The sequence below is a fragment of the Dreissena polymorpha genome, chromosome 6 (genome assembly GCF_020536995.1).
Source record: "Dreissena polymorpha isolate Duluth1 chromosome 6, UMN_Dpol_1.0, whole genome shotgun sequence".
Lineage (NCBI taxonomy): Eukaryota > Metazoa > Mollusca > Bivalvia > Myida > Dreissenidae > Dreissena > Dreissena polymorpha.
Window position 1 is genome coordinate 88656942 of NC_068360.1, and position 24192 is coordinate 88681133.

At 36.9% G+C, this 24192-nt stretch overlaps 1 long non-coding RNA gene across 4 annotated transcripts in view; it reads right to left on the reverse strand.

The window, feature by feature from the left end:
* Positions 1-7238: 7238 nt before the first annotated feature.
* LOC127833481 (uncharacterized) overlaps positions 7239-24192 on the reverse strand; it is an 80197-nt gene continuing 63243 nt past the window's right edge. For all 4 annotated transcript variants that reach the window (XR_008027437.1, XR_008027440.1, XR_008027439.1 and 1 more), the window contains exon 3: positions 7239-7305. This is a non-coding gene — a long non-coding RNA (uncharacterized LOC127833481). The remainder of the gene's footprint in view (positions 7306-24192) is intronic.

Below are 24192 nucleotides of genomic sequence, written 5' to 3' on the forward strand. Positions count from 1 at the left end.
TTGCGTGTTAAGTTCTAACTAAGTTCTAACCTACTTTCTCTATAATCGCGTATAAGTTTTCTATGTTCTCTCATTGTTCAGTTCTCTCAATGATCGCATCTTTATTTCTTTCAATAATGGCGTACAAGTTCTCTTATGTTCTCTAATTGTTCAGTTCTCTCAGTGGTCGCGTGTAAGTTTTCTTTGTTCTGTCATTGTTAAGTTCTCTCATTGATCGCGTATAAGTTCTTTAAGTTCTCTCAGTGCTAAGTTCTCTCAATGATCGCGTCTTAAGTTCTCTCAGTTATCACGTGTAAGTGCGCTAAGTTCTCTCAGTGTTAAGTTCTCTTATTCACCGCGTTTTAATTTGTCTCTGTGATCGCGTGTTAATTTAAGTCAGTAATCGCGTACTAATTTCTCTCAATGATCGCGTATAAGTTCTCTATGTTCTCTCATTGTTCAGTTCTCTCAATGATCGCGTCTTAATTTCTCTCAATAATCACGCATAAGTTCTCTATGTTCTGTAATTGTTCAGTTCTCTCAGCGGTCGCGTATAGGTTTTCTTTGTTGTCTTTGTGTTAAGTTCTCTCAATGATCGCGTATAAGTTCTCTAAGTTCTCTCAGTGTTTAGTTCTCTTAATAATCGCGTCTTAAGTTCTCTCAGTTATCGTGTATAAGTTCGTAAAGTTTTCTCAGTGTTAAGTTCCCTCATTGACGGCGTTTTAATTTGTCTCTGTGATCGCGTGTTAAGTTCTGTCAGTGGGTGCGTCCTTATTTCTCTCAATAATCGCGTATAAGTTCTCTATATTCTCTCATTGTTCAGTTCTCTCAATGATCGCGTCTAAATTTCTCTCAATAATCGCGCATAAGTTTTCTCTGTTCTCTCATTGTTCAGTTATGTCAATGATCGTGTCTTAATTTTTCTCAATAATCGCGCATAAATTCTCTATGTTCTCTCATTGTTCTGTTCTCTCAGTTGTCACGTATAAGTTTTCTTTGTTCTTTTCGTGGTAAGTTCTCTCAATGATCGCGTATAAGTTCTCTTAAGTTCTCTCAGTGTTTAGTTCTCTTAATGATCGCGTCTTAAGTTCTCTCAGTTATCGTGTATAAGTGCGCTAAGTTCTCTCAGTGTTAAGTTCTCTCATTGCCCGCGTTTTAATTTGTCTCTGTGATCGCCTGTTAAGTTCTGTCAGTGGTCGCGTCCTTATTTCTCACAATAATCGCATATAAGTTCTCTATATTCTCTCATTGTTCAGTTCTCTCAATGATCGTGTCTTAATTTCTCTCAATAATCGCGCATAAGTTCTCTATGTTCTCTCATTGTTCAGTTCTCTCAGTGGTGGCGTATAAGTTTTCTTTGTTCTCTTCGTGTTCAGTTATCTCAATGATCGCGTATAAGTTCTCGAAGTTCTCTCAGTTTTTAGTTCTCTTAATGATCGCGTCTTAAGTTCTCTCAGTTATCGTGTATAAGTGCGCTAAGTTCTCTCAGTGTTAGGGTCTCTCATTGACCGTGTGTTAATTTGTCTCTGTAATCGCGTGTTAAGTTCTAACTAAGTTCCAACCTAATTTCTCTCAATAATCGCGTATAAGTTCTCTATACTCTCTCATTGTTCAGTTCTCTCAATGATCTCGTATTAATTTGTCTCTGTGATCATGTGTTAAGTTTTGTCAATGGTCGCATCCTAATTTCTCTCAATAATCGGGTATAAGTTCTCTATGTTCTCTCATTTTTCAGTTCTCTCAATGATCGCGTCATAATTTTTCTCAATAATCGCGCATAAGTTCTCTATGTTCTGTAATTGTTCAGTTCTCTCAGTGGTTGCGTATAAGTTTTCTTTGTGTTAAGTTCTCTCAATGATCGCGTATAAGTTCTCTAAGTTCTCTCAGTGTTTAGTTCTCTTAATAATCGCGTCTTAAGTTCTCTCAGTTATCGTGTATAAGTTCGTAAAGTTCTCTCAGTGTTAAGTTCCCTCATTGACGGCGTTTTAATTTGTCTCTGTGATCGCCTGTTAAGTTCTGTCGGTGGTCGCGTCCTTATTTCTCTCAATAATCGCGTATTAGTTCTTTATATTCTCTCATTGTTCAGTTCTCTCAATGATCGCGTCTTAATTTCTCTCAATAATCGCGCATAAGTTCTCTATGTTCTCTCATTGTTCAGTTCTCTCAGTGGTGGCGTATAAGTTTTCTTTGTTGTCTTCGTGTTAAGTTCTCTCAATGATCGCGTATAAGTTCTCTAAGTTCTCTCAGTGTTTAGTTCTCTTAATAATCGCGTCTTAAGTTCTCTCAGCTATCGTGTTTAAGTTCGTAAAGTTCTCTCAGTTTTAAGTTCCCTCATTGAGGGCGTTTTATTTGTCTCTGTGATCGCGTGTTAAGTTCTGTCAGTGGTCACGTCCTTATTTCTCTCAATAATCGCATATAAGTTCTCTATATTCTCTCATTGTTCAGTTCTCTCAATGATCGCGTCTTAATTTCTCTCAATAATCGCGCATAAGTTCTCTATATTCTCTCATTGTTCAGTTCTTTCAATGATCGTATCTTAATTTTTCTCAATAATCGCGCATAAATTCTCTATGTTCTCTCATTGTTCTGTTCTCTCAGTGGTCGCGTATAAGTTTTCTTTGTTCTTTTCGTGGTAAGTTCTCTCAATGATCGCATATTAGTTCTCTTAAGTTCTCTCAGTGTTTAGTTCTCTTAATGATCGCGTCTTAAGTTCTCTCAGTTATCGTGTATAAGTGCGCTAAGTTTTCTCAGTGTTAAGTTCTCTCATTGCACGCGTTTTAATTTGTCTCTGTGATGGCCTGTTAAGTTCTGTCAGTGGTCGCGTCCTTATTTCTCACAATAATTGCATATAAGTTCTCTATATTCTCTCATTGTTCAGTTCTCTCAATGATCGCGTCTTAATTTCTCTCAATAATCGCGTATAAGTTCTCTATGTTCTCTCATTGTTCAGTTCTGTCAATTATCGTGTTTTAATTTTTCTCAATAATCGCGCATAAATTCTCTATGTTCTCTCATTGTTTTGTTCTCTCAGTGGTCGCATATAAGTTTTCTTTGTTGTCTTCGTGTTAAGTTCTCTCAATGATCGCGTATAAGTTCTCTAAGTTCTCTCAGTGTTTAGTTCTCTTAATAATTGCGTCTTAAGTTCTCTCAGTTATCGTGTATAAGTTCGTAAAGTTCTCTCAGTGTTAAGTTCCCTCATTGACGGCGTTTTAATTTGTCTCTGTGATCGCGTGTTAAGTTCTGTCAGTGGTCGCATCCTTATTTCTCACAATAATCGTGTATAAGTTCTCTATATTCTCTCATTGTTCAGTTCTCTCAATGATCGTGTCTTAATTTCTCTCAATAATCGCGCATAAGTTCTCTATGTTCTCTCATTGTTCAGTTCTCTCAGTGGTGGCGTATAAGTTTTCTTTGTTCTCTTCGTGTTAAGTTATCTCAATGATCGCGTATAAGTTCTCTAAGTTCTCTCAGTTTTTAGTTCTCTTAATGATCGCGTCTTAAGTTCTCTCAGTCATTGTGTATAAGTGCGCTAAGTTCTCTCAGTGTTAGGTTCTCTCATTGACCGTGTGTTAATTTGTCTCTGTAATCGCTTGTTAAGTTCTAACTAAGTTCCAACCTAATTTCTCTCAATAATCGCGTATTAGTTCTCTATATTCTCTCATTGTTCAGTTCTCTCAATGATCGCATCTTAATTTCTCAATAATCGTGCATAAGTTCTCTATGTTCTCTCATTGTTCAGTTCTCTCAATGATCGTGTCTTAATTTCTCTCAATAATCGCGCATAAGTTCTCTATGTTCTCTCATTGTTCAGTTCTCTCAATGATCGCGTCATAATTTCTCTCAATAATCGCGCATAAGTTCTCTATGTTCTGTAATTGTTCAGTTCTCTCAGTGGTTGCGTATACGTTTTCTTTGTTGTCTTCGTGTTAAGTTCTCTCAATGATCGCGTATAAGTTCTCTAAGTTCTCTAAGTGTTTAGTTCTCTTAATAATCGCGTCTTAAGTTCTCTCAGTTATCGTGTATAAGTTCCTAAAGTTCTCTCAGTGTTAAGTTTCCTCATTGACGGCGTTTTAATTTGTCTCTGTGATCGCGTGTTAAGTTCTGTCAGTGGTCGCGTCCTTATTTCTCACAATAATCGTGTATAAGTTCTCTATATTCTCTCATTTTTCAGTTCTCTCAATGATCGTGTCTTAATTTCTCTCAATAATCGCGCATAAGTTCTCTATGTTCTCTCATTGTTCAGTTCTCTCAGTGGTGGCGTATAAGTTTTCTTTGTTCTCTTCGTGTTAAGTTATCTCAATGATCGCGTATAAGTTCTCTAAGTTCTCTCAGTTTTTAGTTCTCTTATTGATCGCGTCTTAAGTTCTCTCAGTCATCGTGTATAAGTGCGCCAAGTTCTCTCAGTGTTAGGTTCTCTCATTGACCGTGTGTTAATTTGTCTCTGTAATCGCCTGTTAAGTTCTAACTAAGTTCCAACCTAATTTCTCTCAATAATCGCGTATTAGTTCTCTATATTCTCTCATTGTTCAGTTCTCTCAATGATCGCATCTTAATTTCTCAATAATTGCGCATAAGTTCTCTATGTTCTCTCATTGTTCAGTTCTCTCAATGATCGTGTCTTAATTTTTCTCAATAATCGCGCATAAATTCTCTATGTTCTCTCATTGTTCTGTTCTCTCAGTGGTCACGTATAAGTTTTCTTTGTTCTTTTCGTGGTAAGTTATCTCAATGATCGCGTTAAAGTTCTCTTCAGTTCTCTAAGTGTTAAGTTCTCTTAATGATCGCGTCTTAAGTTCTCTCAGTTATCGTGTATAAGTGCGCTAAGTTCTCTCAGTGTTAAGTTCTCTCATTGCCCGCGTTTTAATTTGTCTCTTTGATCGCCTGTTAAGTTCTGTCAGTGGTCGCGTCCTTATTTCTCACAATAATCGCGTATAAGTTCTCTATATTCTCTCATTGCTCAGTTCTCTCAATGATCGCGTCTTAATTTCTCTCAATAATTGCGTATAAGTTCTCTATGTTCTCACATTGTTCAGTTCTCTCAATGATCGTGTCTTAATTTTTCTCAATAATCCCGCATAAATTCTCTATGTTCTCTCATTGTTTTGTTCTCTCAGTGGTCGCATATAAGTTTTCTTTGTTCTTTTCATGGTAAGTTCTCTCAATGAACGCGTTAAAGTTCTCTTAAGTTCTCTCAGTGTTTAGTTCTCTTAATGATCGCGTCTTAAGTTCTCTCAGTTATCGTGTATAAGTGCGCTAAGTTCTCTCAGTTTTAAGTTCTCTCATTGCCCGCGTTTTAATTTGTCTCTGTGATCGCCTGTTAAGTTCTGTCAGTGATCGCGTCCTAATTTCTCTCAATTATCGCGTATAAGTTCTCTATGTTCTTTCATTGTTCAGTTCTCTCAATGTTCGCGTCTTAATTTTTCTCAATAATTGCGCATAAGTTCTCTATGTTTTGTAATTGTTCAGTTCTCTCAGTGGTCGCGTATAAGTTTTCTTTGTTTTCTTTGTATTAAGTTCTCTCAATGATCGCGTATAAGTTCTCTAAGTTCTCTCAGTGTTTAGTTCTCTTAATAATCGCGTCTTAAGTTCTCTCAGTTATCGTGTATAAGTTCGTAAAGTTCTCTCAGTGTTAAGTTCCCACATTGACGGCGTTTTAATTTGTCTCTGTGATTGCGTGTTAAGTTCTGTCAGTGGTTGCGTCCTTATTTCTCACAATAATCGTGTATAAGTTCTCTATATTCTCTCATTGTTCAGTTCTCTCAATGAGTGTCTTAATTTCTCTCGATAATCGCGCATAAATTCTCTTTGTTCTCTCATTGTTCAGTTCTCTCAGTGGTGGCGTATAAGTTTTCTTTGTTCTCTTCGTGTTAAGTTATCTCAATGATCGCGTATAAGTTCTCTAAGTTCTCTCAGTTTTTAGTTCGCTTAATGATCGCGTCTTAAGTTCTCTCAGTTATCGTTTATAAGTGCGCTAAGTTCTCTCAGTGTTAGGTTCTCTCATTGACCGTGTGTTAATTTGTCTCTGTTATCGCGTGTTAAGTTCTAACTAAGTTCCAACCTAATTTCTCTCAATTATCGCGTATAAGTTCTCTATATTCTCTCATTGTTCAGTTCTCTCAATGATCGCTTATTAATTTGTCTCTGTGATCACGTGTTAAGTTTTGTCAATGGTCGCATCCTAATTTCTCTCAATAATCGGGTATAAGTTCTCTATGTTCTCTCATTGTTCAGTTCTCTCAATGATCGCGTCATAATTTCTCTCAATAATCGCGCATAAGTTCTCTATGTTCTGTAATTGTTCAGTTCTCTCAGTGGTTGCGTATACGTTTTCTTTGTTGTCTTCGTGTTAAGTTCTCTCAATGATCGCGTATAAGTTCTCTAAGTTCTCTCAGTGTTTAGTTCTCTTAATAATCGCGTCTTAAGTTCTCTCAGTTATCGTGTATAAGTTCGTAAAGTTCTCTCAGTGTTAAGTTTCCTCATTGACGGCGTTTTAATTTGTCTCTGTGATCGCGTGTTAAGTTCTGTCAGTGGTCGCGTCCTTATTTCTCACAATAATCGTGTATAAGTTCTCTATATTCTCTCATTGTTCAGTTCTCTCAATGATCGTGTCTTAATTTCTCTCAATAATTGCGCATAAGTTCTCTATGTTCTCTCATTGTTCAGTTCTCTCAGTGGTGGCGTATAAGTTTTCTTTGTTCTCTTCGTGTTAAGTTATCTCAATGATCGCGTATAAGTTCTCTAAGTTCTCTCAGTTTTTAGTTCTCTTAATGATCGCGTCTTAAGTTCTCTCAGTCATCGTGTATAAGTGCGCTATGTTCTCTCAGTGTTAGGTTCTCTCATTGACCGTGTGTTAATTTGTCTCTGTAATCGCCTGTTAAGTTCTAACTAAGTTCCAACCTAATTTCTCTCAATAATCGCGTATTAGTTCTCTATATTCTCTCATTGTTCAGTTCTCTCAATGATCGCATCTTAGTTTCTCAATAATCGCGCATAAGTTCTCTATGTTCTCTCATTGTTCAGTTCTCTCAATGATCGCGTCTTAATTTCTCTCAATAATCGCGCATAAGTTCTCTATGTTCTCTCATTGTTCAGTTCTCTCAGTGGTGGCGTATAAGTTTTCTTCTTTGTCTTCGTGTTAAGTTATTTCAATGATCGCGTATAAGTTCTCTAAGTTCTCTCAGTTTTTAGTTCTCTTAATGATCGCGTCTTAAGTTCTCTCAGTTATCGTGTATAAGTGCGCTAAGTTCTCTTAGTGGTAGGTTTTCTCATTGACTGTGTGTTAATTTGTCTCTGTAATCGCGTGTTAAGTTCTAACTAAGTTCCAACCTAATTTCTCTCAATTATCGCGTATAAGTTCTCTATATTCTCTCATTGTTCAGTTCTCTCAATGATCGCATCTTAATTTCTCAATAATCGCGCATAAGTTCTCTATGTTCTCTCATTGTTCAGTTCTCTCAATGATCGTGTCTTAATTTTTCTCAATAATCGCGCATAAATCTCTATGTTCTCTCATTGTTCTGTTCTCTCAGTGGTCACGTATAAGTTTTCTTTGTTCTTTTCGTGGTAAGTTATCTCAATGATCGCGTTAAAGTTCTCTTCAGTTCTCTAAGTGTTAAGTTCTCTTAATGATCGCGTCTTAAGTTCTCTCAGTTATCGTGTATAAGTGCGCTAAGGTCTCTCAGTGTTAAGTTCTCTCATTGCCCGCGTTTTAATTTGTCTTTGTGATCGCCTGTTAATTTCTGTCTGTGGTTGCGTCCTTATTTCTCACAATAATCGCGTATAAGTTCTCTATATTCTCTCATTGTTCAGTTCTCTCAGTGATCGCGTCTTAATTTCTCTCAATAATCACGCATAAGTTCTCTATGTTCTCTCATTGTTCTGTTCTCTCAGTGGTCGCGTATAAGTTTTCTTTGTTCTTTTCGTGGTAAGTTCTCAATGATCCCGTATAAGTCCTCTTTAAGTTCTCTCAGTGTTTAGTTCTGTTAATGATCGCGTCTTAAGTTCTCTCAGTTATCGTGTATAAGTGCGCAAAGTTCTCTCAGTGTTAAGTTCTCTCATTTCCCGCGTTTTAATTTGTCTCTGTGATCGCCTGTTAAGTTCTGTCAGTGGTCGTGTCCTTATTTCTCACAATAATCCGGTATAAGTTCTCTTTATTCTCTCATTGTTCAGTTCTCTCAATGATTGCGTCTTAATTTCTCTCAATAATCGCGCATAAGTTCTCTATGTTCTCTCATTGTTCAGTTCTCTCAGTGGTGGCGTATAAGTTTTCTTTGTTGTCTTCGTGTTAAGTTATCTCAATGATCGCGTATAAGTTCTCTAAGTTCTCTCAGTTTTTAGTTCTCTTAATGATCGCGTCTTAAGTTGTCTCAGTTATCGTGTATAAGTGCGCTAAGTTCTCTCAGTGGTAGGTTCTCTCATTGACTGTGTGTTAATTTGTCTCTGTAATCGCGTGTTAAGTTCTAACTAAGTTCCAACCTAATTTCTCTCAATAATCGCGTATTAGTTCTCTATATTCTCTCATTGTTCAGTTCTCTCAATGATCGCGTCTTAATTTCTCTCAATAATTGCGTATAAGTTCTCTATGTTCTCACATTGTTCAGTTCTCTCAATGATCGTGTCTTAATTTTTCTCAATAATCCCGCATAAATTCTCTATGTTCTCTCATTGTTTTGTTCTCTCAGTGGTCGCATATAAGTTTTCTTTGTTCTTTTCATGGTAAGTTCTCTCAATGAACGCGTTAAAGTTCTCTTAAGTTCTCTCAGTGTTTAGTTCTCTTAATGATCGCGTCTTAAGTTCTCTCAGTTATCGTGTATAAGTGCGCTAAGTTCTCTCAGTTTTAAGTTCTCTCATTGCCCGCGTTTTAATTTGTCTCTGTGATCGCCTGTTAAGTTCTGTCAGTGATCGCGTCCTAATTTCTCTCAATTATCGCGTATAAGTTCTCTATGTTCTTTCATTGTTCAGTTCTCTCAATGTTCGCGTCTTAATTTTTCTCAATAATTGCGCATAAGTTCTCTATGTTTTGTAATTGTTCAGTTCTCTCAGTGGTCGCGTATAAGTTTTCTTTGTTTTCTTTGTATTAAGTTCTCTCAATGATCGCGTATAAGTTCTCTAAGTTCTCTCAGTGTTTAGTTCTCTTAATAATCGCGTCTTAAGTTCTCTCAGTTATCGTGTATAAGTTCGTAAAGTTCTCTCAGTGTTAAGTTCCCACATTGACGGCGTTTTAATTTGTCTCTGTGATTGCGTGTTAAGTTCTGTCAGTGGTTGCGTCCTTATTTCTCACAATAATCGTGTATAAGTTCTCTATATTCTCTCATTGTTCAGTTCTCTCAATGAGTGTCTTAATTTCTCTCGATAATCGCGCATAAATTCTCTTTGTTCTCTCATTGTTCAGTTCTCTCAGTGGTGGCGTATAAGTTTTCTTTGTTCTCTTCGTGTTAAGTTATCTCAATGATCGCGTATAAGTTCTCTAAGTTCTCTCAGTTTTTAGTTCGCTTAATGATCGCGTCTTAAGTTCTCTCAGTTATCGTGTATAAGTGCGCTAAGTTCTCTCAGTGTTAGGTTCTCTCATTGACCGTGTGTTAATTTGTCTCTGTTATCGCGTGTTAAGTTCTAACTAAGTTCCAACCTAATTTCTCTCAATTATCGCGTATAAGTTCTCTATATTCTCTCATTGTTCAGTTCTCTCAATGATCGCTTATTAATTTGTCTCTGTGATCACGTGTTAAGTTTTGTCAATGGTCGCATCCTAATTTCTCTCAATAATCGGGTATAAGTTCTCTATGTTCTCTCATTGTTCAGTTCTCTCAATGATCGCGTCATAATTTCTCTCAATAATCGCGCATAAGTTCTCTATGTTCTTTATTTGTTCAGTTCTCTCAGTGGTTGCGTATACGTTTTCTTTGTTGTCTTCGTGTTAAGTTCTCTCAATGATCGCGTATAAGTTCTCTAAGTTCTCTCAGTGTTTAGTTCTCTTAATAATCGCGTCTTAAGTTCTCTCAGTTATCGTGTATAAGTTCGTAAAGTTCTCTCAGTGTTAAGTTTCCTCATTGACGGCGTTTTAATTTGTCTCTGTGATCGCGTGTTAAGTTCTGTCAGTGGTCGCGTCCTTATTTCTCACAATAATCGTGTATAAGTTCTCTATATTCTCTCATTGTTCAGTTCTCTCAATGATCGTGTCTTAATTTCTCTCAATAATCGCGCATAAGTTCTCTATGTTCTCTCATTGTTCAGTTCTCTCAGTGGTGGCGTATAAGTTTTCTTTGTTCTCTTCGTGTTAAGTTATCTCAATGATCGCGTATAAGTTCTCTAAGTTCTCTCAGTTTTTAGTTCTCTTAATGATCGCGTCTTAAGTTCTCTCAGTCATCGTGTATAAGTGCGCTATGTTCTCTCAGTGTTAGGTTCTCTCATTGACCGTGTGTTAATTTGTCTCTGTAATCGCCTGTTAAGTTCTAACTAAGTTCCAACCTAATTTCTCTCAATAATCGCGTATTAGTTCTCTATATTCTCTCATTGTTCAGTTCTCTCAATGATCGCATCTTAATTTCTCAATAATCGCGCATAAGTTCTCTATGTTCTCTCATTGTTCAGTTCTCTCAATGATCGTGTCTTAATTTTTCTCAATAATCGCGCATAAATCTCTATGTTCTCTCATTGTTCTGTTCTCTCAGTGGTCACGTATAAGTTTTCTTTGTTCTTTTCGTGGTAAGTTATCTCAATGATCGCGTTAAAGTTCTCTTCAGTTCTCTAAGTGTTAAGTTCTCTTAATGATCGCGTCTTAAGTTCTCTCAGTTATCGTGTATAAGTGCGCTAAGGTCTCTCAGTGTTAAGTTCTCTCATTGCCCGCGTTTTAATTTGTCTTTGTGATCGCCTGTTAATTTCTGTCTGTGGTTGCGTCCTTATTTCTCACAATAATCGCGTATAAGTTCTCTATATTCTCTCATTGTTCAGTTCTCTCAGTGATCGCGTCTTAATTTCTCTCAATAATCACGCATAAGTTCTCTATGTTCTCTCATTGTTCTGTTCTCTCAGTGGTAGCGTATAAGTTTTCTTTGTTCTTTTCGTGGTAAGTTCTCAATGATCCCGTATAAGTCCTCTTTAAGTTCTCTCAGTGTTTAGTTCTGTTAATGATCGCGTCTTAAGTTCTCTCAGTTATCGTGTATAAGTGCGCAAAGTTCTCTCAGTGTTAAGTTCTCTCATTTCCCGCGTTTTAATTTGTCTCTGTGATCGCCTGTTAAGTTCTGTCAGTGGTCGTGTCCTTATTTCTCACAATAATCCGGTATAAGTTCTCTTTATTCTCTCATTGTTCAGTTCTCTCAAAGATTGCGTCTTAATTTCTCTCAATAATCGCGCATAAGTTCTCTATGTTCTCTCATTGTTCAGTTCTCTCAGTGGTGGCGTATAAGTTTTCTTTGTTGTCTTCGTGTTAAGTTATCTCAATGATCGCGTATAAGTTCTCTAAGTTCTCTCAGTTTTTAGTTCTCTTAATGATCGCGTCTTAAGTTGTCTCAGTTATCGTGTATAAGTGCGCTAAGTTCTCTCAGTGGTAGGTTCTCTCATTGACTGTGTGTTAATTTGTCTCTGTAATCGCGTGTTAAGTTCTAACTAAGTTCCAACCTAATTTCTCTCAATAATCGCGTATTAGTTCTCTATATTCTCTCATTGTTCAGTTCTCTCAATGATCGCGTATTAATTTCTCTCAGTAATCGTGTATAAGTGCGCTAAGTTCTCTCAGTGTTAAGTTCTCTCATTGACCATGTGTTAATTTGTCTCTGTAATGGAGTGTTAAGTTCTTACCAAGTTCTTACCTAATTTCTCTCAAAATTCGCGTATAAGTTCTTTAAGTTCTCTCAGTGTTAAGTTCTCTCAATGATCGCGTCTTAAGTTCTCTCAGTTATCGCGTATAAGTGCTCTATGTTCTCTCAGTGTTAAGTTCTCTCAGTGATCGCATCTAAATTTTTCTTATTGATCGCGTATATGTTCTTATTTTTCTATCAATGTGAAGTTGGAAACACGATTGACCCCTTAACAGCCAAATACCTCCCGAAATACACCCTGAAATGCACCCAAATGCACCCAAATTCGCTCAAAATACCCAAATACTCATAATTTTGGCAGGTTAGGGTTAGAGTTAGGGTTAGGTTAGGGTAAGGTTAGGGTATTTTGAGAGTATATTGGGTACTTTGAGCATATTTGGGGGGGTCTAAGGTTTTCTCAGTTATCATGTATAAGTGCTCTAAGTTCTATCAGTGTTAAATTCTCTCAACAATAGCGTCTTAATTTTTCTCATTGATAACATCTTATTTTCTCTCAGTAATTGCATATAAGTTCTCTCAGTTCTCTCAGTGTTTATTTCTCTCAATGATCGCGTCTTAAGTTCTCTCAGTTATCATGTATAAGTTCGCTAAGTTCTCTCAGTGTTTAGTTCTCTCATTGTCAGCGTTTTAATTTGTCTCTGAGATGGCGTGTTAAGTTCTGTCAGTGGTCGCGTCCAAATTTCTCACAATAATCGCATATAAGTTCTCTATATTCTCTTATTGTTCAGTTGTCTCAATGATAGCGTCTTAATTTCTCTCAATAATCGCGCATAAGTTCTCTATGTTCTGTAATTGTTCAGTTCTCTCAGTGGTCGCGTATAGGTTTTCTTTGTTGTCTTCGTGTTAAGTTCTCTCAATGATCGCGTATAAGTTCTCTAAGTTCTCTCAGTGTTTAGTTCTCTTAATAATCGCGTCTTAAGTTCTCTCAGTTATCATGTATAAGTTCGTAAAGTTCTCTCAGTGTTAAGTTCCCACATTAACGGCGTTTTAATTTGTCTCTGTGATCGCGTGTTAAGTTCTGTCAGTGGTCGCGTCCTTATTTCTCACAATAATCGCGTATAAGTTCTCTATATTCTCTCATTGTTCAGTTCTCTCAATGATCGCGTCTTAATTTCTCTCAATAATCGCGCATAAGTTCTCTATGTTCTCTCATTGTTCAGTTCTTTCAATGATCGTGTCTTAATTTTTCTCAATAATCGCGCATAAATTCTCTTTGTTCTCTAATTGTTCTGTTCTCTCAGTGGTCGCGTATAAGTTTTCTTTGTTCTTTTTGTGGTAAGTTCTCTCAATGATCGTGTATAAGTTCTCTGAATGTTTAGTTTTCTTAACGATTGCGTCTTCAGTTCTCTCAGTTATCGTGTATAAGTGCCCTAAGTTCTCTCAGTGTTAAGTTCTCTCATTGCCCGCGTTTTAATTTGTCTCTGTGATCGCCTGTTAAGTTCTGTCAGTGGTCGCGTCCTTATTTCTCACAATAATCGCGTATAAGTTCTCTATATTCTCTCATTGTTCAGTTCTCTCAATGATCGCGTCTTAATTTCTCTCAATAATTGCGTATAAGTTCTCTATGTTCTCTCATTGTTCAGTTCTCTCAATGATCGTGTCTAAATTTTTCTCAATAATCGCGCATAAATTCTCTATGTTCTCTCATTGTTCTATTCTCTCAGTGGTCGCGTATAAGTTTTCTTTGTTCTTTTCGTGGTAAGTTCTCTCAATGATCGCGTATAAGTTCTCTCAGTGTTTAGTTCTCTCAATGATCGCGTATAAGTTCTCTCAGTGTTTAGTTCTCTTAATGATCGCGTCTTAATTTCTCTCAATAATTGCGTATAAGTGCTCTATGTTTTGTAATTGTTCAGTTCTCTCAATGATCGTGTCTAAATTTTTCTCAATAATCGCGCATAAATTCTCTATGTTCTCTCATTGTTCTATTCTCTCAGTGGTCGCGTATAAGTTTTCTTTGTTCTTTTCGTGGTAAGTTCTCTCAATGATCGCGTATAAGTTCTCTCAGTGTTTAGTTCTCTTAATGATCGCGTCTTAAGTTCTCTCAGTTATCATGTATAAGTGCGCTAAGTTCTCTCAGTGTTAAGTTCTCTCATTGCCCGCGTTTTAATTTGTCTCTGTGATTGCCTGTTAAGTTCTGTCAGTGATCGCGTCCTAAATTCTCTCAATTATCGCGTATAAGTTCTCTATGTTCTTTCATTGTTCAGTTCTCTCAATGTTCGCGTCTTAATTTTTCTCAATAATTGCGCATAAGTTCTCTTTGTTCTGTAATTGTTCAGTTCTCTCAGTGGTCGTGTATAGGTTTTCTTTGTTGTCTTCGTGTTAAGTTCTCTCAATGATCGCGTATAAGTTCTCTAAGTTCTCTCAGTGTTTAGTTCTCTTAATAATCGCGTCTTAAGTTCTCTCAGTTATCGTGTATAAGTTCGTAAAATTGTCTCAGTGTTAAGTTCCCTCATTGACGGCGTTTTAATTTGTCTCTGTGATCGCGTGTTAAGTTCTGTCAGTGGTCGCGTCATTTCTCACAATAATCGCGTATAAGTTCTCTATATTCTCTTATTGTTCAGTTCTCTCAATGATCGCGTCTTAATTTCTCTCAATAATCGCGTGTAAGTTCTCTATGTTCTCTCATTGTTCAGTTCTCTCAATGAACGTGTCTTAATTTTTCTCAATAATCGCGCATAAATTCTCTATGTTCTCTCATTGTTCTATTCTCTCAGTGGTCGCGTATAAGTTTTCTTTGTTCTTTTCGTGGTAAGTTCTCTCAATGATCGCGTATAAGTTCTCTTAAGTTCTCTCAGTGTTTAGTTCTCTTAATGATCGCGTCTTAAGTTCTCTCAGTTATCGTGTATAAGTGCGCTAAGTTCTCTCAGTGTTAAGTTCTCTCATTGCCCACGTTTTAATTTGTCTCTGTGATCGCCTGTTAAGTTCTGTCAGTGATCGCATCCTAATTTCTCTCAATTATCGCGTATAAGTTCTCTATGTTCTCTAATTGTTCAGTTCTCTAAATGATCCCGTCTTAATTTCTCTCAATAATCGCGCATAAGTTCTCTATGTTCTGTAATTGTTCAGTTCTCTCAGTGGTCGCGTATAGGTTTTCTTTGTTGTCTTCGTGTTACGTTCTCTCAGTTATCGTGTATAAGTTCGTAAAGTTCTCTCAGTGTTTAGTTCCCTCATTGACGGTGTTTTAATTTGTCTCTGTGATCGCGTGTTAAGTTCTGTCAGTGGTCGCGTCCTTATTTCTCACAATAATCGCGTATAAGTTCTCTATATTCTCTCATTGTTCAGTTCTGTCAATGATCGCGTCTTAATTTCTCTCAATAATCGCGTATAAGTTCTCTATGTTCTCTCATTGTTCAGTTCCCTCAATGATCGTGTCTTAATTTTTCTCAATAATCGCGCATAAATTCTCTATGTTCTCTCATTGTTCTATTCTGTCAGTGGTTGCGTATAAGTTTTCTTTGTTCTTTTCGTGGTAAGTTCTCTCAATGATCGCGTATAAGTTCTCTTAAGTTCTCTCAGTGTTTAGTTCTCTTAATGATCGCGTTTTAAGTTCTCTCAGTTATGGTGTATAAGTGCGCAAAGTTCTCTCAGTGTTAAGTTCTCTCATTGCCCGCGTTTTAATTTGTCTCTGTGATCGCCTGTTAAGTTCTGTCAGTGATCGCGTCCTAATTTCTCTCAATTATCGCGTATAAGTTCTCTATGTTCTCTCATTGTTCAGTTCTCTCAATGATCGCGTCTTAATTTCTCTCAATAATCGTGCATAAGTTATCTATGTTCTCATTGTTCAGTTCTTTCAATGATCGTGTCTTAATTTTTCTCAATAATCGCGCATAAATTCTCTATGTTCTCTCATTGTTCTGTTCTCTCAGTGGTTGCGTATAAGTTTTCTTTGTTCTTTTTGTGGTAAGTTCTCTCAATGATCGCGTATAAGTTCTCTTAAGTTCTCTCAGTGTTTAGTTCTCTTAATGATCGCGTCTTAAGTTCTCTCAGTTATAGTGTATAAGTTTGTAAAGTTCTCTCAGTGTTAAGTTCCCTCATTGACGGCGTTTTAATTTGTCTCTGTGATCCCGTGTTAAGTTCTGTCAGTGGTCGCGTCCTTATTTCTCACAATAATCGCGTATAAGTTCTCTATATTCTCTCATTGTTCAGTTCTCTCAATGATCGCATCTTAATTTCTCTCAAAAATTGCGTATAAGTTCTCTATGTTCTCTCATTGTTCAGTTCTCTCAATGATCGTGTTTTAATTTTTCTCAATAATCGCGCATAAATTCTCTATGTTCTCTCATTGTTCTATTCTCTCAGTGGTCGCGTATAAGTTTTCTTTGTTCCTTTCGTGGTAAGTTCTCTCAATGATCGCGTATAAGTTCTCTTAAGTTCTCTCAGTGTTTAGTTCTCTTAATGATCGCGTTTTAAGTTCTCTCAGTTATGGTGTATAAGTGCGCTAAGTTCTCTCAGTGTTAAGTTCTCTCATTGCCCGCGTTTTAATTTGTCTCTGTGATCGCCTGTTAAGTTCTGTCAGTGATCGCGTCCTAATTTCTCTCAATTATCGCGTATAAGTTCTCTATGTTCTCTCATTGTTCAGTTCTCTCAATGATCGCGTCTTAATTTCTCTCAATAATCGCGCATAAGTTCTCTATGTTCTCATTGTTCAGTTCTTTCAATGATCGTGTCTTAATTTTTCTCAATAATCGCGCGTAAATTCTCTATGTTCTCTCATTGTTCTGTTCTCTCAGTGGTCGCGTATAAGTTTTCTTTGTTCTTTTTGTGGTAAGTTCTCTCTATGATCGCGTATAAGTTCTCTTAAGTTCTCTCAGTGTTTAGTTCTCTTAATGATCGCGTCTTAAGTTCTCTCAGTTATCGTGTATAAGTGCGCTAAGTTCTCTCAGTGTTAAGTTCTTTCATTGCCCGCGTTTTAATTTGTCTCTGTGATCGCCTGTTAAGTTCTGTCAGCGGTCGCGTCCTTATTTCTCACAATAGTCGCGTATAAGTTCTCTATATTCTCTCATTGTTCAGTTCTCTCAATGATCGCATCTTAATTTCTCTCAATAATCGCGCATAAGTTCTCTATGTTCTCTCATTGTTCAGTTCTCTCAGTGGTGGCGTATAAGTTTTCTTTGTTGTCTTCGTGTTAAGTTATCTCATTGATCGCGTATAAGTTCTCTAAGTTCTCTCAGTTTTTAGTTCTCTTAATGATCGCGTCTTAAGTTCTCTCAGTTATCGGGTATAAGTGCGCTAAGTTCTCTCAGTGTTAGGTTCTCTCATTGACCGTGTGTTAATTTGTCTCTGTTATCGCGTGTTAAGTTCTAACTAAGTTCCAACCTAATTTCTCTCAATAATCGCGTATAAGTTCTCTATATTCTCTCATTGTTCAGTTCTCTCAATGATCGCTTATTAATTTGTCTCTGTGATCACGTGTTAAGTTTTGTCAATGGTCGCATCCTAATTTCTCTCAATAATCTGGTATAAGTTCTCTATGTTCTCTCATTGTTCAGTTCTCTCAATGATCGCGTCATAATTTCTCTCAATAATCGCGTATAAGTTCTCTATGTTCTCACATTGTTCAGTTTTCTCAATGATCGTGTCTTGATTTTTCTCAATAATCCCGCATAAATTCTCTATGTTCTCTCATTGTTTTGTTCTCTCAGTGGTCGCATATAAGTTTTCTTTGTTCTTTTCGTGGTCAGTTCTCTCAATGAACGCGTATAAGTTCTCTTAAGTTCACTCAGTGTTTAGTTCTCTTAATGATCGCGTCTTAAGTTCTCTCAGTTATCGTGTATAAGTGCGCTAAGTTCTCTCAGTGTTAAGTTCTCTCATTGCCCGCGTTTTAATTTGTCTCTGTGATCGCCTGTTAAGTTCTGTCAGTGATCGCGTCCTAATTTCTCTCAATTATCGGGTATAAGTTCTCTATGTTCTCTCATTGTTCAGTTCTCTCAATGATCGCATCTTAATTTTTCTCAATAATTGCGCATAAGTTCTCTATGTTTTGTAATTGTTCAGTTCTCTCAGTGGTCGCGTATAAGTTTTCTTTGTTTTCTTTGTATTAAGTTCTCTCAATGATCGCGTATAAGTTCTCTAAGTTCTGTCATTGTTTAGTTCTCTTAATAATCGCGTCTTAAGTTCTCTCAGTTATCGTGTATAAGTTCGTAAAGTTCTTTTAGTGTTAAGTTCGCTCATTGACAGCGTTTTAATTTGTCCTTGTGATAGCGTGTTAAGTTCTGTCAGTGGTCGCGTCCTTATTTCTCACAATAATCGCGTATAAGTTCTCTATGTTCTCTCATTGTTCAGTTCTCTCAATGATCGCATCTTAATTTTTCTCAATAATTGCGCATAAGTTCTCTATGTTTTGTAATTGTTCAGTTCTCTCAGTGGTCGCGTATAAGTTTTCTTTGTTTTCTTTGTATTAAGTTCTCTCAATGATCGCGTATAAGTTCTCTAAGTTCTCTCAGTGTTTAGTTCTCTTAATAATCGCGTCTTAAGTTCTCTCAGTTATCGTGTATAAGTTCGTAAAGTTCTCTCAGTGTTAAGTTCCCACATTGACGGCGTTTTAATTTGTCTCTGTGATTGCGTGTTAAGTTCTGTCAGTGGTTGCGTCCTTATTTCTCACAATAATCATGTATAAGTTCTCTATATTCTCTCATTGTTCAGTTCTCTCAATGAGTGTCTTAATTTCTCTCGATAATCGCGCATAAGTTCTCTTTGTTCTCTCATTGTTCAGTTCTCTCAGTGGTGGCGTATAAGTTTTCTTTGTTCTCTTCGTGTTAAGTTATCTCAATGATCGCGTATAAGTTCTCTAAGTTCTCTCAGTTTTTAGTTCTCTTAATGATCGCGTCTTAAGTTCTCTCAGTTATCGTGTATAAGTGCGCTAAGTTCTCTCAGTGTTAGGTTCTCTCATTGACCGTGTGTTAATTTGTCTCTGTTATCGCGTGTTAAGTTCTAACTAAGTTCCAACCTAATTTCTCTCAATAATCGCGTATAAGTTCTCTATATTCTCTCATTGTTCAGTTCTCTCAATGATCGCTTATTCATTTGTCTCTGTGATCACGTGTTAAGTTTTGTCAATGGTCGCATCCTAATTTCTCTCAATAATCGGGTATAAGTTCTCTATGTTCTCTCATTGTTCAGTTTTCTCAATGATCGCGTCATAATTTCTCTCAATAATCGCGCATAAGTTCTCTATGTTCTGTAATTGTTCAGTTCTCTCAGTGGTTGCGTATACGTTTTTCTTTGTTGTCTTCGTGTTAAGTTCTCTCAATGATCGCGTATAAGTTCTCTAAGTTCTGTCAGTGTTTAGTTCTCTTAATAATCGCGTCTTAAGTTCTCTCAGTTATCGTGTATAAGTTCGTAAAGTTCTCTCAGTGTTAAGTTTCCTCATTGACGGCGTTTTAATTTGTCTCTGTGATCGCGTGTTAAATTCTGTCAGTGGTCGCGTCCTTATTTCTCACAATAATCGTGTATAAGTTCTCTATATTCTCTCATTGTTCAGTTCTCTCAATGATCGTGTCTTAATTTCTCTCAATAATCGCGCATAAGTTCTCTATGTTCTCTCATTGTTCAGTTCTCTCAGTGGTGGCGTATAAGTTTTCTTTGTTCTCTTCGTGTTAAGTATTCTCAATGATCGCGTATAAGTTCTCTAAGTTCTCTCAGTTTTTAGTTCTCTTAATGATCGCGTCTTATGTTCTCTCAGTCATCGTGTATAAGTGCGCTAAGTTCTCTCAGTGTTAGGTTCTCTCATTGACCGTGTGTTAATTTGTCTCTGTAATTGCCTGTTAAGTTCTAACTAAGTTCCAACCTAATTTCTCTCAATAATCGCGTATTAGTTCTCTATATTCTCTCATTGTTCAGTTCTCTCAATGATCGCATCTTAATTTCTCAATAATCGCGCATAAGTTGTCTATGTTCTCTCATTGTTCAGTTCTCTCAATGATCGTGTCTTAATTTTTCTCAATAATCGCGCATAAATCTCTATGTTCTCTCATTGTTCTGTTCTCTCAGTGGTCACGTATAAGTTTTCTTTGTTCTTTTCGTGGTAAGTTATCTCAATGATCGCGTTAAAGTTCTCTTCAGTTCTCTAAGTGTTAAGTTCTCTTAATGATCGCGTCTTAAGTTCTCTCAGTTATCGTGTATAAGTGCGCTAAGTTCTCTCAGTGTTAAGTTCTTTATTGCCCGCGTTTTAATTTGTCTCTGTGATCGCCTGTTAATTTTTGTCTGTGGTTGCGTCCTTATTTCTCACAATAATCGCGTATAAGTTCTCTATATTCTCTCATTGTTCAGTTCTCTCAGTGATCGCGTCTTAATTTCTCTCAATAATCGCGCATAAGTTCTCTTTGTTCTCTCATTGTTCTGTTCTCTCAGTGGTCGCGTATAAGTTTTCTTTGTTCTTTTCGTGGTAAGTTCTCTCAATGATCCAGTATAAGTCCTCTTTAAGTTCTCTCAGAGTTTAGTTCTGTTAATGATCGCGTCTTAAGTTCACTCAGTTATCGTGTACAAGTGCGCAAAGTTCTCTCAGTGTTAAGTTCTGTCATTTCCCGCGTTTTAATTTGTCTCTGTTATCGCCTGTTAAGTTCTGTCAGTGGTCGTGTCCTTATTTCTCACAATAATCCGGTATAAGTTCTCTTTATTCTCTCATTGTTCAGTTCTCTCAATGATCGCGTCTTAATTTCTCTCAATAATCGCGCATAAGTTCTCTATGTTCTCTCATTGTTCAGTTCTCTCAGTGGTGGCGTATAAGTTGTCTTCGTGTTAAGTTATCTCAATGATCGCGTATAAATTCTCTAAGTTCTCTCAGTTTTTAGTTTTCTTAATGATCGCGTCTTAAGTTGTCTCAGTTATCGTGTATAAGTGCGCTAAGTTCTCTCAGTGGTAGGTTCTCTCATTGACTGTGTGTTAATTTGTCTCTGTAATCGCGTGTTAAGTTCTAACTAAGTTCCAACCTAATTTCTCTCAATAATCGCGTATTAGTTCTCTATATTCTCTCATTGTTCAGTTCTCTCAATGATCGCGTATTAATTTCTCTAAGTAATCGTGTATAAGTGCGCTAAGTTCTCTCAGTGTTAAGTTCTCTCATTGACCATGTGTTAATTTGTCTCTGTAATGGAGTGTTAAGTTCTTACCAAGTTCTTACCTAATTTCTCTCAAAAATCGCGTATAAGTTCTTTAAGTTCTCTCAGTGTTAAGTTCTCTCAATGATCGCGTCTTAAGTTCTCTCAGTTATCGCGTATAAGTGCTCTATGTTCTCTCAGTGTTAAGTTCTCTCAGTGATCGCATCTAAATTTTTCTTATTGATCGCGTATATGTTCTTATTTTTCTATCAATGTGAAGTTGGAAACACGATTGACCCCTTAACAGCCAAATACCTCCCGAAATACACCCTGAAATGCACCCAAATGCACCCAAATTCGCTCAAAATACCCAAATACTCATAATTTTGGCAGGTTAGGGTTAGAGTTAGGGTTAGGTTAGGGTAAGGTTAGGGTATTTTGAGAGTATATTGGGTACTTTGAGCATATTTGGGGGGGGGTCTAAGGTTTTCTCAGTTATCATGTATAAGTGCTCTAAGTTCTATCAGTGTTAAATTCTCTCAACAATAGCGTCTTAATTTTTCTCATTGATAACATCTTATTTTCTCTCAGTAATTGCATATAAGTTCTCTCAGTTCTCTCAGTGTTTATTTCTCTCAATGATCGCGTCTTAAGTTCTCTCAGTTATCATGTATAAGTTCGCTAAGTTCTCTCAGTGTTTAGTTCTCTCATTGTCAGCGTTTTAATTTGTCTCTGAGATCGCGTGTTAAGTTCTGTCAGTGGTCGCGTCCAAATTTCTCACAATAATCGCATATAAGTTCTCTATATTCTCTTATTGTTCAGTTCTCTCAATGATCGCGTCTTAATTTCTCTCAATAATCGCGCATAAGTCCTCTATGTTCTGTAATTGTTCAGTTCTCTCAGTGGTCGCGTATAGGTTTTCTTTGTTGTCTTCGTGTTAAGTTCTCTCAATGATCGCGTATAAGTTCTCTAAGTTCTCTCAGTGTTTAGTTCTCTTAATAATCTCGTCTTAAGTTCTCTCAGTTATCGTGTATAAGTTCGTAAAGTTCTCTCAGTGTTAAGTTCCCACATTGACGGCGTTTTAATTTGTCTCTGTGATCGCGTGTTAAGTTCTGTCAGTGGTCGCGTCATTTCTCACAATAATCGCGTATAAGTTCTCTATATTCTCTCATTGTTCAGTTCTCTCAATGATCGCGTCTTAATTTCTCTCAATAATTGCGTATAAGTTCTCTATGTTCTCTCATTGTTCAGTTCTCTCAATGATCGTGTCTAAATTTTTCTCAATAATCGCGCATAAATTCTCTATGTTCTCTCATTGTTCTATTCTCTCAGTGGTCGCGTATAAGTTTTCTTTGTTCTTTTCGTGGTAAGTTCTCTCAATGATCGCGTATAAGTTCTCTCAGTGTTTAGTTGTCTTAATGATCGCGTCTTAAGTTCTCTCAGTTATCATGTATAAGTGCGCTAAGTTCTCTCAGTGTTAAGTTCTCTCATTGCCCGCGTTTTAATTTGTCTCTGTGATTGCCTGTTAAGTTCTGTCAGTGATCGCTGTCCTAATTTCTCTCAATTATCGCGTATAAGTTCTCTATGTTCTCTCATTGTTCAGTTGTCTCAATGATAGCGTCTTAATTTCTCTCAATAATCGCGCATAAGTTCTCTTTGTTCTGTAATTGTTCAGTTCTCTCAGTGGTCGTGTATAGGTTTTCTTTGTTGTCTTTGTGTTAAGTTCTCTCAATGATCGCGTATAAGTTCTCTAAGTTCTCTCAGTGTTTAGATTCTCTTAATAATCGCGTCTTAAGTTCTCTCAGTTATCGTGTATAAGTTCGTAAAATTGTCTCAGTGTTAAGTTCCCTCATTGACGGCGTTTTAATTTGTCTCTGTGATCGCGTGTTAAGTTCTGTCAGTGGTCGCGTCCTTATTTCTCACAATAATCGCGTATAAGTTCTCTATATTCTCTCATTGTTCAGTTCTCTCAATGATCGCATCTTAATTTCTCTCGATAATCGCGTGTAAGTTCTCTATGTTCTCTCATTGTTCAGTTCTCTCAATGAACGTGTCTTAATTTTTCTCAATAATCGCGCATAAATTCTCTATGTTCTCTCATTGTTCTATTCTCTCAGTGGTTGCGTATAAGTTTTCTTTGTTCTTTTCGTGGTAAGTTCTCTCAATGATCGCGTATAAGTTCTCTTAAGTTCTCTCAGTGTTTAGTTCTCTTAATGATCGCGTCTTAAGTTCTCTCAGTTATCGTGTATAAGTGCGCTAAGTTCTCTCAGTGTTAAGTTCTCTCATTGCCCGCGTTTTAATTTGTCTCTGTGATCGCCTGTTAAGTTCTGTCAGTGATCACGTCATAATTTCTCTCAATTATCGTGTATAAGTTCTCTCTGTTCTCTCATTGTTCAGTTCTCTCAATGATCGCGTCTTAATTTCTCTCAATAATCGCGCATAAGTTCTTTATGTTCTGTAATTGTTGAGTTCTCAGTGAGGGCGTATAGGTTTTCTTTGTTGTCATCGTGTTAAGTTCTCTCAATGATCGCGTATAAGTTCTCTAAATTCTTTCAGTGTTTAGTTCTCTTAATAATCGCGTCTTAAGTTCTCTCAGTTATCGTGTATAAGTTTGTAAAGTTCTCTCAGTGTTAAGTTTCCTCATTGACGGCGTTTTAATTTGTCTCTGTGATCGCGTGTTAAGTTCTGTCAGTGGTCGCGTCCTTATTTCTCACAATAATCGTGTATAAGTTCTCTATATTCTCTCATTGTTCAGTTCTCTCAATGATCGCATCTTAATTTCTCTCAAAAATTGCGTATAAGTTCTCTATGTTCTCTCATTGTTCAGTTCTCTCAATGATCATGTCTTAATTTTTCTCAATAATCGCGCATAAATTCTCTATGTTCTCTCATTGTTCTATTCTCTCAGTGGTCGCGTATAAGTTTTCTTTGTTCTTTTCGTGGTAAGTTCTCTCAATGATCGCGTATAAGTTCTCTATATTCTCTCATTGTTCAGTTCTCTCAATGATCGCGTCTTAATTTCTCTCAATAATCGCGTATAAGTTCTCTATGTTCTCTCATTGTTCAGTTCTCCTCAATGAACGTGTCTTAATTTTTCTCAATAATCGCGCATAAATTCTCTATGTTCTCTCATTGTTCTATTCTGTCAGTGGTCGCGTATAAGTTTTCTTTGTTCTTTTCGTGGTAAGTTCTCTCAATGATCGCGTATAAGTTCTCTTAAGTTCTCTCAGTGTTTAGTTCTCTTAATGATCGCGTCTTAAGTTCTCTCAGTTATGGTGTATAAGTGCGCAAAGTTCTCTCAGTGTTAAGTTCTCTCATTGCCCGCGTTTTAATTTGTCTCTGTGATCGCCTGTTAAGTTCTGTCA